The sequence below is a fragment of the Montipora capricornis genome, unplaced genomic scaffold, assembly GCF_036669925.1.
Source record: "Montipora capricornis isolate CH-2021 unplaced genomic scaffold, ASM3666992v2 scaffold_484, whole genome shotgun sequence".
NCBI classification, from domain to species: Eukaryota; Metazoa; Cnidaria; class Anthozoa; order Scleractinia; family Acroporidae; genus Montipora; species Montipora capricornis.
This window is the reverse complement of record NW_027180221.1, coordinates 87501-102500: the sequence shown is the minus strand read 5'-3', so window position 1 is coordinate 102500 and position 15000 is coordinate 87501. Positions and strand designations below refer to the sequence as shown.

At 38.0% G+C, this 15000-nt stretch overlaps 1 long non-coding RNA gene across 5 annotated transcripts in view; it reads left to right on the top strand.

Moving 5' to 3' along the window:
• The window catches only part of LOC138036409 (uncharacterized), a 33937-nt gene that overhangs the window by 15534 nt on the left and 3403 nt on the right, over positions 1-15000 (top strand). The window contains exons 1-4 of one of the 5 annotated variants that reach the window (XR_011129848.1): positions 4950-5883; positions 6669-6824; positions 11096-11212; positions 14592-15000. The exon at positions 14592-15000 is cut by the window's right edge and continues 385 nt beyond it. This is a non-coding gene — a long non-coding RNA (uncharacterized lncRNA). The other 4 variants (XR_011129844.1, XR_011129847.1, XR_011129845.1 and 1 more) reach the window with 4 other exon arrangements.

The following is a 15000-nucleotide window of genomic DNA, read 5'->3' as shown; positions in this document are numbered from 1 at the left end:
TTTATCATCACATCGTTTTCTCTTCTTTTTACTGATTAACCCCACCCCCCCCCCCCCCCCCGGGGTTCCAGTTGGCAATGGGCGGGGATGATCGTCGTATCTTTTAGGGATCAAAATGAGGGATCTGTTACCTTTTAGGGTGTCTAAACAGTTTTTGGGCCATCAAAGTCTAATACCCCATTCACACCAACAAGACATGTTTATTAATTAAACTGGGTTCAACAAAATAAAAATAAGTCACAGAAAAATGTAGGACTGTCTTTTCCATGAGATTCAGGTTTGTTTCAACAAATGCTTTGACCTCTGCTAAATTCGTAGTCGACAAAAGTCAGTAAACATGCTGGTATTTTGTAGGCGTAAAAATCTTATGTTGCCACGCCTACCTTCGTAAGACTCCAGTATCTTTTAGGGGTGGTTTTGAAAATTTCCGACGATCATCCCCGCCCTACGATATATGGGAGTCTCCCCCGGGGGGGGGGGGGAGGGGGAAAACACAATGTTTGGAATTGGTAAAAGTGTTTAAATAACATGGCTGCTAATATATCGATAATATAATTTACCAACAAAAAATTGGACTTTTAGTCACAATGACACCAACAGTCACCAAATTAGGTAGACATTTTTTCGAGATGATTGTCATAAAATTTTTACAATATGATCCTTAGCTTGGTTTCAGTTCAAACTAGATGCTTCTGTGAAGCATACACTGGCTTGCCTGTGATACGTGCTTCAGAAAATCAGAAGGCACTGAATTGTGTGGTATTGAAATACAGCATTCCAGTCTCTGAAGAATAACAAATAAAAGAGAAGCGAGAAACATTGGCTTCGGGGCTGACATGTTGATAATTTTCAAGTTCCCTCACAACTTCTTTTCACCACAAGTGTGCCCTATGAGCATCCGAAAACTTTGTAATACTAAACTTCACTGAAGTCAAGCCCTGTTTCGCGGGGTTAGTGTTGGGATGGGAGACCAAAACAATAAACCCCTCACAAAAAACAGAAACATCTGACCGAAAATACTATTAACGCTAACAAATGCGAACTCAGCAAGGTACAGATTCTGGTAGCTTGCTTTATGCAAAACAAATATTGATGAAAAAGCAAACAAATATTGATACACAGTTTTCAGAAAGAGCAGAAGGAAGTTTCCCGGACGGCCGATCGAGAATAAAATATTTACGACATGAAAACAACATTAATTTTGAACCGTGAATATAGAATATAAAAAGTTACGATCAGCGACAAACATTTTGGGAGATTTTTGCTACGTTCAAGTAAATTGCAAAATCGAAAGTGACATGGCCGGAATTCAGCGGGCGCCGTGATTAAGTTACCGCGGCATGTTTACTCGCCAAACAGTGAAGCATCTGTGTCAAATGATGGCAAGATACCGGGTTTTTGTAAGTTTCTTTTTCTGTCAAGTGTTATAAAGTTTGACAATGAAATGAGCGAAGTCAAAACAAAGATCACAATCGCCCAACTCTTGTTTATGCAAAGTCAAAATTTACTCTCCAAGACACGTACGATGTTATTTATCACCAGGTAATTCCATCATTTTGGAAATAGCAGCTACTTTATTATTCATCTGCGTCACAAGTTTTCACTGATTTTGGGCCTCATTTTGTTGAAACTCAAGCACGCTTCCAACAGGCCTGTGAACCCTTCCTGCTTACAGAGCAATACTAAAAAACTTCTCCCATATCACATTTGAACCTTAAGCTCGAAAATTCAATACACAACATGATATCATAATTCACAAAGGCAGAAAATACCACAGAATCCTTTCCCATTGAAAATTTTATTGAAACAAACAACATATTTGCTCTTAGAGGTGAAAACCTCTTCCTATTTCATTGCGTGCGTGAAGACAAGAAACTCAATTGTGTCAAATTACCGTGTACTTCAGGTAAATACTGCTCACTTTAATTTCGTCTCGACGGGCGATAGATTGTTGTCGAAGTCCAGTACTCGTCGCTTTTGAGATTCATGCCTAGTTTATCCAACTGACTTTCCATTATTGAGCTCCATAAGGGTATATTTTGTTTAAGGATCCACTAAAACGCCATTCGCGTTGCATGACTTTCGACGCCATTGCAGGCTAAGTTAATGATTCTACTGTGTCCACAAGAGAAATCTACGCAGTTCCACTACCCTCTCGATCCTAAGAAAATACGGGCAGAAGGCTCTATAAAGATACTGTTAAAATCTTTTGTATTCTTGGTCGTCTCAGGAGAGAAATCAGGTTATCACATTTGTTTTTTTGTCACGCTTGTAATTTATGTCACGTACAGTATACGTACTACTTTTGTTTAGGATCTTGTTCTCGATGCATTCTAAAAAACACTCCAAATAGATGGTACATAATTAAAGTAGATGGAACTATCAATGAATATGAGCATTCGAATTGAAGCACTGTCATGCGCTTCTCACGTCAATCTCGTGTTCCCTGACAAAATTAGCGATCTTCAGATTGAAGTACGACTACGACTACGATTAGCAGTCCTTGTTGATTCACTGATGACTATAGAACCCAAATCACTTGATCAATCTGTAGCACAACAAACTGACAACAACGGCTGCACTCAAAGGTATTGCACCAGTACTTATAGCCGTTTTCAAATCTCCGAGAAATCTACGCATTACCCCACCCTCCCCAAACCTTACAAAATACGCACAGAAGACTCTATGCACAAAGAAACCACTTAGCAGGGGAGTAACAGGCAAGACTTTTACCGACACGGAAAAAAATACAACGACGAAATGCAACGCAGATTCCGACTGGGTTTGGCAACCCAGTAATAAGAACCAATGTTTTACCACCTACGGGGAAATGCGAGTATGAATATCCATTTGTAACATAAAAATGACAACGCAGTTTCCATCAAATGTTTTAAACCAGCCCTCGAGTCTTAAGTTGTTTGTAGTACATTCAATTCCTACAATCAATTTAACCACTTCTCTAACCTGAATGCTAGGGAAAACATATGCCATCCAGTTTTGCTATAAAAAGCCACTCGTCGTCTTCTGAGGGCGCATAAACATCTATATCAGTACTTATTCTCATGCAAGGACTATTCAGCATTCTCGACCGGAATTTTAATAATCGTGTCACGCAAAAGCTTAGGAATTCAACTTTGCTTTATCAGAAGAGGAAAAACCCTATCAAACTGAAAATTTGTGAAAAGATAAGTCTTCAGTAGAAGACTAAAACACAAAATAACAAGAGGAAGGCGAAGATAATTTTGAACAAACCATGGTGTGGGAAGTTTAGAAGTGTGAATTGGGTGGGACTAATTCAACCCTGATGAAAACTCTGTAAACCTTTGTTTGGAATCAGTACGGTACTAAATCGATGTTTATAAGCAAAAACAACCTCACCAACTGAGATGCAGAGCAAAAAAACCAGGGAAAACAGGCTTTTCATCTTGAAACTGTTAGTCGTGCAGTTCTCCGATCAAGTCCTTAGGCAGGCACCAACGGAATAGCTCAATTGATAACCGCACCTAAGATTAAGAACACACCTGACAGCTGTTAATGAAATGCCTCTCAACTTTGACAGAATGATTGACAGAGCCAATCAGAACAAAAGGTTGTTTCAGTAAATTATAATAACAATTGAGGCCCGTTTGAAACGTGGAACATTTTATTTGGTGAACCTTATCATTATATTCGGCCCATAAAAAGTTCCACGTATGAATCAATAAACCACATTTGATAGATTAAAATTCAGCTTGATAGTGAGGCTTAGAGGACACAAACAAACCGGAAATGAATAAACATGTTCATTCAGTTTCCTTTGTTTGTTTCCTCTAGGCCTCGCTGCCAAGCTGAATTTTATTATATCGAAAGTGGTCTATTATGTTCGATAGATTCGTCTTTGGGTCGACCTGCCGTTCTATTCGACTGCACCCGTGGAATAGAACGGCCAAAGTTCGAAACGGATTCAGACGTCGAACCTTCTCATGTGCTGTACCTAATGCATAAATTATTGTGATGAAATTTTCGATATAACTGCACTGATGAGTACTGACACTTCACCACGTGTGCTATGTGAAGAGAAATCCGAGAGCGTAAGGACTGTTGAAAACGTTCTCGAGAAACTGGCAAGAATATTACATTCTAAAACTAGACAGCTAACAACGTACGGTTGACTCCCAACTTGCTTTAACGCTATTTATATGAAATAAAATTCGTGGTGTGCATTCGCATCTCAATATGATCGCAATTTCCTTGAATATAAAAAACTCAGCAAATAAAGCTGTTCCAACTTAGCGACTAAATTATCAACGTAACTATTGTATATGTACTGCGGCAAAGTGGGATGGAATGGAAATGAGTCGTTTTCAAACTTCTTTCACCAGTTCATTTTAACCGTTGAAAATGGTATTTGTTTACTCCAAGAATTAGGTGCGGCACATGAAACATCGACGTCTGACTTAACCGTCGAGCTTAATCATTTGGGTCGACCCAAATGAGTATTACGTCTGTCCGACGTTTGAACCGGGCCTAGTTACAGCTTGATTCAAGTTCTTTTTTATGAAACCCTGAAATTTACTGAACTCAGTTGAAATTTTCTTTGTCTACGTTGTTAGCAACTAAATCAGCCACATGTATCGAACTTTACCGTACTACATTCCTTTCCCTGACCTGGTGACCTGCATTTATCGGGCCCAATTTATCACTAAGCAACAACATGAAAGATTAGAAGACGTGCCAATTAATTGCCAAGCAACGGCTCAAATGGTTGACATGCCTCAATTAACGACCTCTTGAGGTTTCTCGTCATTCGATAGACTCGTCTTTCAGTCATCCACGCATGATTTGCTTGGTTCCTAAGTAACCAGTGACCTTTCAATCGAAAAGCACCTCTCTGAATTTACGCGTTATATTTGTTTACTCTAAAGCTTTGTGCTGTTTGCACTTCAGGGAAATGTCCAAAGGTAAGGCAATGATGAATCTATTTAAAGCTCATGGGTGCAAAATGGCGGTTTATCTTTTACTCTGATCTCTTTTTTTTTTTCGGAGAACTTGATTGAATTCTCCGCTAAATGGGCAAACCAAAGGCAAAACAGAAGGTTACTTCTTCGCCGAAATCGCCTACTACAACTTCTGACGATGAATTTTGTGAAAACTGGGAGAAGATTGAAGCGAAGCTCAACAAGTGGATCGATGAACGTCTTCCCTCCATCATACAATTGAAGATACTAGAATTTGTCGACCCTGCAGTCAACAAACTCATTACTTCTCCTAAATTCTGCGAATCTGTTTTCGAAAGCCTTAAATTTGATCTTGAGCAATGCAGGAATATATATAGAGTTTATACTTGAAGAGTTAAAAGTCTCGAACGAATTTCTTACAAGCCAGTTAGACGACTTGGAGCAATATACTCGCAGAACTAATATCCGGATTTATGGCATACCTGAGAGCATTGTGGAATCTGCTGATACCCGTGAAGATACAGATATCCTGTCTTTAAATTTCGGTAAAGAAGATTTAGGGGTTGATCTCAAACTCGAAGACATAAGTAAGGCGTTCACATCGAGTTGGTAAGAGATCATCGAAGCCCAGCCCTATCATTGTTCGACTTTCAAGGCACAATACGAAAGTTGAAATCCTCCGGAAGAGAAAGATGCTTAAACAGAACAAGAGGCCATATAATGTGCAAGGAGATTTAACGCAACCCCGTCGGGATATTCTTAAGTACTTAAGTAAAGATATATTCCCTCCGAATATCGTTGACAGAGTATGGACTGTTGATGGCGTTATCTGCTTGCGCCCCACACAACACACTTCGACTATTGAGCGCTTTACTACAATGGCTAAATGTCGTGAAATCGTTCGAAAATATTCTCCATCGTGAGCTGATTTGACTTTGGAACTTCAGTTAAGTATTGACTCTGTACTACTCTAAATATTGATATTTCAAATCCTGTTCTCCATTGGATTTGGTTATTGTTATCTTTATTGATATTTCAAATCTTGTTCAAGCTACTTTTGTTATTTTATTTTTATTATTATTATTTAGTCATATTCTGTATTCGTAATTACAGTTACGTATTATTGTAATTCCATGCCTAGTACGTTTCCATGCACCGTTTGTAAATTTAATGTCCACAATAACCACAGAGCAATTTTCAGCGATAGCTGTCATAATTGGACACATCTAAAATGGACTCCTTTTACTAGACTGGAATACAGTGCTATGTCTAAATCGAATGATGGCTGGTTCTGTTCTACGTGTCTTGCTAGTATCTTTCCATTCAATCATTTTGACAATGATATTGATTTCTTCTTTTCATTGTTTGGTTTCAATTCTCAAGGTGACTTTGATACTGATTTACTTAAACAGAAGAATTTTAACCCATTTTTTGTTGACCCTGAGACATCTCACTTATTATTGAATTCTAATCTTGATCCTGACACTAACTTTTTCTCAGCAAATTCAGAATTACTTTCAAATTGTCTCTACCTAACCTCTACAGAATTTAATAAGATGCCTGCACTCCCCCCTGATACATTCCCCTCACTTCACATTAATATCCGCAGTCTACCAAAACACTTTGATGACTTATCAGAATTCCTTCTTACATTGAACAGGTCCTTCTTTGTCATTGCTGTTTTTGAAACCTGGTTACACAGGTCTAATTCTGATTTATTCCATCTTCCAGGCTATCATTTTATTTCTAGTCACAGAGAACATAAAGCCGGTCGTGGGGTTGGACTTTACATACAGTCTCACCTAGAATTCAAGCTTAGAAGTGATCTCCGGTCTCCTAATAATGCACTGTATGAATCAATCCTTGTGGAAATTATACAACCGCGTGGTAAGAATATCATTGTTGGTTGTTTCTACCGACCCCCTGATGTATTGGTTGCTGATTTTATCAACTCTCTTGAGGGCATCTTAATTTTTTATCAACCATCAGCTTTGAGAATAAACTCTCTTATCTCATGGGTGATTTTAATATCAATATTCTTAACTCACAATCTCACCAACCTACTAATGAGCTCATCAATCTTATGTTATCTAATAGTATGTATCCTCTGATTTCTAAGCCTAGTCGTATAACTTCCTCAACCGCAACTCTGGCTGACAATATTTTCACAAACAATCTTGAACAAAGTATGAGTAGTGGCATTCTCTACACTGATTTATCTGATCACCTTCCAATTTTCCAAGTCACTCATCTAAAATTAGATGTCGAACCACTATGCCAGAAGCGATTGGCACGCCTTGTTAACCCTAGAACACTTGCAGCATTCAGGTCTCGAGTGGAGACCATTGAGTGACTCTACTAATGATTCCTATGATACATTCTCTAGCCTTCTTATGTCAGCATACCATAAATCATTTCCACTTAATTAAACCATTATACCCTGAGTGCCACCATCCTTCGAAACCCTGGTTTACAAAAGGTCTCTTTGTATCCTGCAACAGGAAGAATTTTCTCTATAAACAATTCCAAACAAACCCTACTGTATCTAACAAATCTAGATATAACAAGTATCGAAATAAGTACAATTTCCTACTAAACGTTGCCAGGAAAAAAAAATAAACTAATCTCTGTTAGCTCTGACCTGAGGAAAACTTGGTCAGTTATTAAGCAGATTGTCGCTAAAAAGAAACCTGAACGCCATTTCAGTAACATGAAAGACAGTTCAGGTATTTGTTCAGACCCTTTACACATAGCAACCAAATTTAATAATTTCTTTGCCAATATAGGTCCATCTTTGGCCAGTAAAGTTTCCTCTACTCAGTTTTCTCATGAAGATTTTCTTGTTGGTTACTATGCCAATTGTTTCTTTCTCAATCCCGCTACTCCTTCTGAGGTTTCTTCTATTGTCCATTCTCTAAAAAAATAGCAAATGTGGGGGTGTTGATGGTCTTTCTTTGTCTCGCATCAAAGAAACAATCGATTTACTAGGTGCCCTTTTGTCTCATATCTGTAATCTGTCTTTTGAGCAAGGTGTTTTTCCCGATAAACTCAAAATTGCAAAGATTCTTCCTGTTTTTAAAAGCGATGACCCTTCTCTGTTCTCAAATTATCGGCCTATTTCTATTCTCCCCTGTCTCTCTAAGGTTCTTGAGAAACTCTTTTACCTCAGGCTATCGGAATTCCTTACAAAGTTCAATATCCTTAATCATCACCAGTACGGTTTTAGACCTCATCACTCTACTGCTATGGCTATCTTAGAGCTTGTCAATAATACTTATGAAGGTTTTGAAAACAATCAGTACACTATCGGAGTCTTCATTGACATGGCATCTGACAGGATGCGGCGAAGCGGATTCGCATAATTCCCTAAAATCCGCATCCTCCGCATAATTACGATAATTTCTGCATAAAACAGAAGAAATGCCTATGCCTGATATTAGTGATAAAGCAGCTGCTTACCACCCTCACAAACACAAAAGCCAAAGAGAATGATTATTTTGAAACGCCTATTTTCCTGAACATTGAAGAAAACACGCCATTTCGTTCGCAAGATGAAAGTTTGTAAGCATTTTCCACTCATTTTTCGGGAATGAGCCTGGACTCTAGTTAAAACGTTTTCATAACAGTACCCTCGGCTCGAAATTTTTAAAAAAGATACAAGGTATGAAAATTTAGCCGCAAGTTATAGTAGCAAATTAAATTGCATCATTTGTAACTCTGGTAAAGTAGGGACAATCATTGTGATAAAGTTGTACAAAACAAAGAGCCCGCAATACGTATGTGTAAAAAAACCACTGAAAATGGTAAATGATCGAGGGAACGGATCGTGGTTCAACCACATCACAATTTTGCTCCATATCTCCAAATTGAAACAAAATTTATGACAAAAAACAAACTATTTTTTTATCGCTTTATTTCTTTTAGCAAAAGTTTCGGCAAAATGCCGATTACTAACCCTTTTGTTTTAACGGTGAATGCTGGTCGCAAATTGGCGACTCGGCCACATATCTTAATCGCAAAGGGAAAAAGCGACTGTATTGGTCGCAATTTCGAGTCCTGATTTACCATAAGCATGTAAGTACATTGGAAAAGCCTAATTATTAGTTCTATAAATGTTTAAAATTTCCGCATAATCAACGCATGTTTACGCATAATATGGCCAAAAATTTCAGCATAATCTTTAATTTTTTTCCGCATCCTATCAGAAGCCTTGCTTCATAGATCTTAAGAAGGCTTTTGATACAGTCAACCATGAAATACTTCTGGATAAACTAAATTTTTTTGGAATCAGGGGAATTCCGTTGGCCTGGCTTGCTAGCTATTTATCTCACAGACAACAGTGTGTCATGGTTCATGACTATACATCTACATATAATACGGCTGTATGTGGGGTTCCACAAGGTTCAGTCCTTGGACCTTTACTTTTTCTTTTATACATCAATGATCTTTTTCATGTCTCAAACCTCCTGTCAATCATTCTCTTTGCTGATGATACAAATATCTTTTTTCGTCATAATGACTTGGCTGCCTTAGTAACCATCCTTAATGTAGAGCTCGCTCGTGTTTCTTCTTGGTTTAGTGCTAACAAAGTCACTGTCCATCCTGACAAGTCTAAATTCATCATTTTTCACCCACGTCGTAAACAGATTAACCTCTCAGATATAAAAATTTCTATAAATAATTCTCCCATCACACGTGTGCAGGAAGACAAATTCCTTGGAATTATCATTCATGAAAATCTATCCTGGAAACCGCATATCTCTGTTGTCTGTGATAAAGTCTCTAAGATAATTGGAGTTTTGTGCAAGGCAACGCGATACTTACCTTTGGACACTCTGAAAACTTTATATAATGCTCTTTTCCTGCCTTACATCAATTATTGTCCTCTAATTTGGGCTTCTACGTATGTTTCTTACCTTGTACCACTTTATGTACTTCAAAAGAAAGCCATCCGTATAATTACTTTTTCTCCCCCACGCACACCTTCTAAACCCCTTTTCTCTAAAAATAATTTTCTTTCGCTCCATTCTATCGTTAAATTCCATGTGGCCTGTTTTGTTTTCTCACATTTTAACAATATTCTGCCTACTCCTGTATCCTCAATCCTTCATTTTAACCATGAATATCACAATTATTTGACTCGTTCACGTTTTAATCTTCATAAAACCAACCGCAAGTATCAATTTGCTATTACCTGGCAGGCTCCTGTTATTTGGAATGATATTCCGTTAACAGTGCGCAACAGCCTTACATTAAGTAACTTTAAAAAAAAGTTGACACTGCATTTTCTGAATGCTGAGTTAGTATATTGAAAAATTGGCTATGGAACTCATTTCCCTTAATTCTATAGTCTGATCAAGTCCCTTGGGACTAAACTGTAAACTTTGTGGACAAATTGTTAATGTTTTCTTTTTGTTTTTGTTTTTTGTTTCCTGTTATTTGAATACAATTTCCTGTTATTTGAAACAATTATACTAGGAGTACTTGTTTATGCAATTTATTTAACTATATTATCCTGTGTGTTTGTAAATTAAGTAGTCATATTTAGTTGTATAAGTATTTTAGTTAAAGCCTTCTTCTATTCATGCAAATTTTTCAAATTATGTTTGCTGACCATATGCCATTTAAGCCTCCGGCTTTGGCTGTTCTCATGTATTCCTCAGAGTCTGATGTGTAACAATAAACAATACAGATCAACAATACAGATCCGTCAATATCACTTCAAACGCGACTGGCACGACCACTAAAACCAAAGTTTTTGCATGAAGTTTTGTTTGAGAAGAATCATAACCAGTTAGCTTAAAAAGCATGTTGACTCCACCATTGAAGTTCATTTGGGCCTTATGTAGAAAACTCCCGGTTTTATGAAAGAAGGGATTAAGAACACGCTATCCAAGGCTGTAAGCATAATTCGAGATTTCAGTATTGAAACAATGAGCCTGGGACAGCGGTCAGCTTTACAAAAATTCGTTATGGTCTATTCCTGGGAGGCATATTGTGCATTGAACCACCTCTATCAGCAGGTGTAGTTTTTTATTTTTATTTTATTTTTCAAAAGGAGTCTATAATTTAATAACCACAGCCTTCTGTTGTTAAAAAAATTGTTTTAAAAAAATTGTTTTGCATAAAGCACATTTTTGTTCTTTCATCCACCAAAGCTGATGCAATTCCACACTCACGCTGACGAAAGATGTGCCATCTTGACAGCCCCGCCAATGAAAGATGTGACATCTTAAAAGCAGGAGGAGGTGCTGTTGTCACAATTTCTGAGGAAGGTAAACATTGTGAGGCATATTCCACCTCAGTCATCTCTTGAAGGCTATGGTTGGTTATGGTGCGAGATGGTCCTGGTCACCAGCTTATTAAATTAACAAAATTGAAGCCGTTTAGCTTTGTCACACCCCGATAAAAGCTAAGCTAGTATCCAGTGGCAAGACTTTAACATCTTAAGTGCAAGACACCAACAACTGCAGCTCTCAAAGGAAAACTGCTGCGAGACAACATAAATTTTATTTAACATGAAGTTTCTGAAATTCCTTAAAAGTTCTTATGGCCTTCTTTTCCTTTTTTTCTCTTGTTTTGTTCAACATTCCCCCTTTTCACCAAGTATGTGAGAATTTACTTAAAAAGGCGAAGTCTGGATAAGTGTTAATTTTCACTTCAGAAAAAGAAAAGAGCCATGACAAGATTTTTAATCATCAGAGAGGTAGGAGATGTCTACCAGATATGGTTCCCAAAGAAAATTTTGATGAGGCAGTTTTTCTTGTGCATGTTGCACACCTACATGTACATATATGAAACACTTCTCCATTGCCACCAGAGGTTGAAAGAATTTTAGAGGCCTAACTTCCATGGGGTTGCACAGTTTTAAATCAGAGCCTTCTTGTTTCATCATGATAAAGAACACCGTTATATCATTAGTATTATTTCCTATTGTTGATGTTTACACAAACCCACCAAGGCTGATGCAATTTTAGTGACAAGTGCACACTCACACTGACGAAAGATGTGCCATCTTGACAGCCTTGCTAATTAAAGATGAGTCATCTTAAAAGCAAGGGGATGTGTCCTTGTCACAAAATGTAGAAAACATGGAAAAACATGGTGTGAACTTTTCCTTTTTGCCATGAGTTGAAACATGTAGGCTATGATTCAAAAAACGTTTTGATAGCATACAGTATACTTAACAAGATATCTTGGGGGCCAGTGTTGCCATTATACCGGTACTTGTTGGTCTTCTTGAGTGCTTGAGTGAGGTTCCAGCACTTGGCTAAGTAGCCTGACTTCTGGCTGTTATACACAATTGTGGTATCATTCACACAGAAGCCCTTCCAGCTAATCCTGCCAAGCCGACCACAGGCTGGAAAGGTCAGACCACAACACCGGGAACACTGTCCCCTACTCTTTTCGAATAGTGTGTGGGATCTTTAACGTCCCACAGAGTTAATGAACAAAGGTTGTGAGACGGGATCTCCGGCTTATCGTCCTTATCCGAGAAGACTAGAGAGTCTAACCATTTGCAGATGTAATTACAAAGGCAGCACTTTCTCCTCAGTTATTTAAAGACCCTGAGTGTTGGTTCGGCCGGAGTTGAACTCACGACCTCCCGCGTGACAGCCCTGTGTTCAACCAACTGAGCCACCGGTGCGCGGTTCTTGCAGGATTAGTATCCAAACATTTTTGAGAAGTGGTAGACTGCAAAACAGTCGTATTTTTTGCGAACGCAAGCGACAAGATAAAATAATATTCAAACGAAAGGTCTGGACCTTTCGTGTCAAACCTGTTTCCTACTTGAAAGAAAATCTTACCAAGAGAAAATATATCACTGGCTTTGCTACATGAAGAACCTTTGAGAACTTCTGGAGCAATGTGTGGATAAGAGATGGTGTACTTCTTGGAAGGAGGAGAACAACTATCACATGCCCGTTTCGAAAATCAATTATATAGCCTCGCTTATTACTTACAAGAACATTATTTGATTTCAAATCACAATGCAGAAAACCTTTTGAATGCATGCGAGAAAGTGCTTCTGCCAAGTTATGTGAAATTATAAGACAGTCATTAACTGTCAGTGATTTTTGAAGATTCTGAATTAACGTTTCTTCATTTTGACGTGTCAATAGCTTGCTTATAGTAACGGAAGTATCCTGTTCTCCTATGAATTCGATTACCAAAGACATTGGTTCCTTTTGAACTTGTACACCTAAGATGGTAGGGATGTTCTTGTGGTGTAGAGCCTGCATAATTTGAGCTTCTTTCATCAGCTCCTTTGTGTCATTTGAGAGAGATTGTTTTTCAACAACTTTAACCCTTCCACTGCCGAGGGCTTCCCCATTGACGAGTAAAATCGTCTGGCGTTAGACAGAGTAAAATCTATAAGTGTCAATTTGCATTTTTGGCGGTGAAAGGGTTAATATTCAGCCGCTGGTATTGTCTTAAGAGGCAGCAACCGTAGGACCCTTCTCCCAATCTGATGGTCTTTCCATTTGGTGGACAAAGTTCATCAGGATCAATGAAATTGACATTTGTCCACCCGTTTTGCAATGGTGTTGACATGATAGATTTTCCCTGCAAACTGGAAAATTAAGTGAAATTGACTAATAGGAACAAGAAAATTATGTCATGCTATTCCATAGTCTGAAAAAATTTGTATATTAGGTTTGCAGGAGAACAACGTTTAGGCTCATAAAAAAAATTATGTTAAGGTTTTTGTTTTGTTAAGTATGCACGTGTTTCTCGTACAATACCATAAAAATTTTGCGTATGGTAAAATATCTGTATTTTTTTATGTTATTTATTACATGATTTTATGTTATTTACCATTCAAGAAATTAAAAAGCTAATAAAGTTATGGGGATTGTCATTAATATTGCCACTAGCTCTTTGAGTATGAAAGCTTAAAGAGAGAAATAAAATTATATTGTAACAACTGGAAAATCGAGCATTGATGAAATGGAGGCTCACCCTGGAAAATAATGCAGCTTACAAATGGTGGTATTGTGATGTTCAGTTCATTTGTTGATTTTTCTCGTTAAGAAATCGAATATGATCATAACCGCGCCAATTTCTTAGCTCGGAGGTACTCTGCTTTTTCCTTTTGTTTCTGAATGTCAGCGTCCTTCCTTTTCTTTGCAGTCCTTAAATGTCGCTCCCGTTTGTTTCTCTCGTTTCTCATTCTCCTTTTCTCTGAAATTCAATTTTCTCGACTAATGCGGGCCATGGTACGACCTTTTTCGAGTTTCATTCACTAACCAACTTGGCGGGAACTGAGGATTGGGATATGCCGCTGGAAGAAAATATCGACGGGTTCTTTAAAATGGCAAAAACACAGATCTTGGGTAGTCCACTGAGGGAAAAATTGACTCACTGATATCTCCCCGAGAGCTCTCGCATGGATAGCACGGAGACTGGGACTGAAAACTCTTGCTTTTGATTGGCCAACGCCATCTCAGAGACCATAGAACCAACATGGCGGACGAAAGCGAAGAGTGTGGCAATCCTGTCTTCTTTTTAAAAATAGAAAAAAGAACCCGAATAGTCCTCTGTGGGACCCCTTGAAAATACTTAAACAATCCTTGATCAATGTTTGTATGATTTCAATTTCTTTTGTAGCTATTCTAATCATGTAATTTGCTTTTATTTGAGGTTGAAAAGACAGTAAAAAAGAACTGATGAAGAAATTCGTCAACAGAGATAAGTAGAAGAAATATTTGTCATTTCTCCCGCGTAGCTTAGCAGAGTGATAATATATTACATCCTTTTATGGAATTAAGCTACCACAATAAATTATTACTTGGCGCCTATTTCAAAATTGGCGGTCAATGTTTGCTTTCGGAAAAGGGTTTGACAATGAATAGTTTCATGTGTGATTTTTGGCTGCCCACTGGTGATGGTGTAAAGCGAAAGCGGGTTTATAATCCTCACTTCACTAGTGAGTCTATCAACCTCCATCAGCAGCCTCCACCATTAGCAGTCCATCAAGACGGTCAGCTTCAAATCCTGAAAGCACAAAATGCACTTTTGAAGGCAAAAATTTGTGAATTAGAAAAGAAAGTAGCAGTAG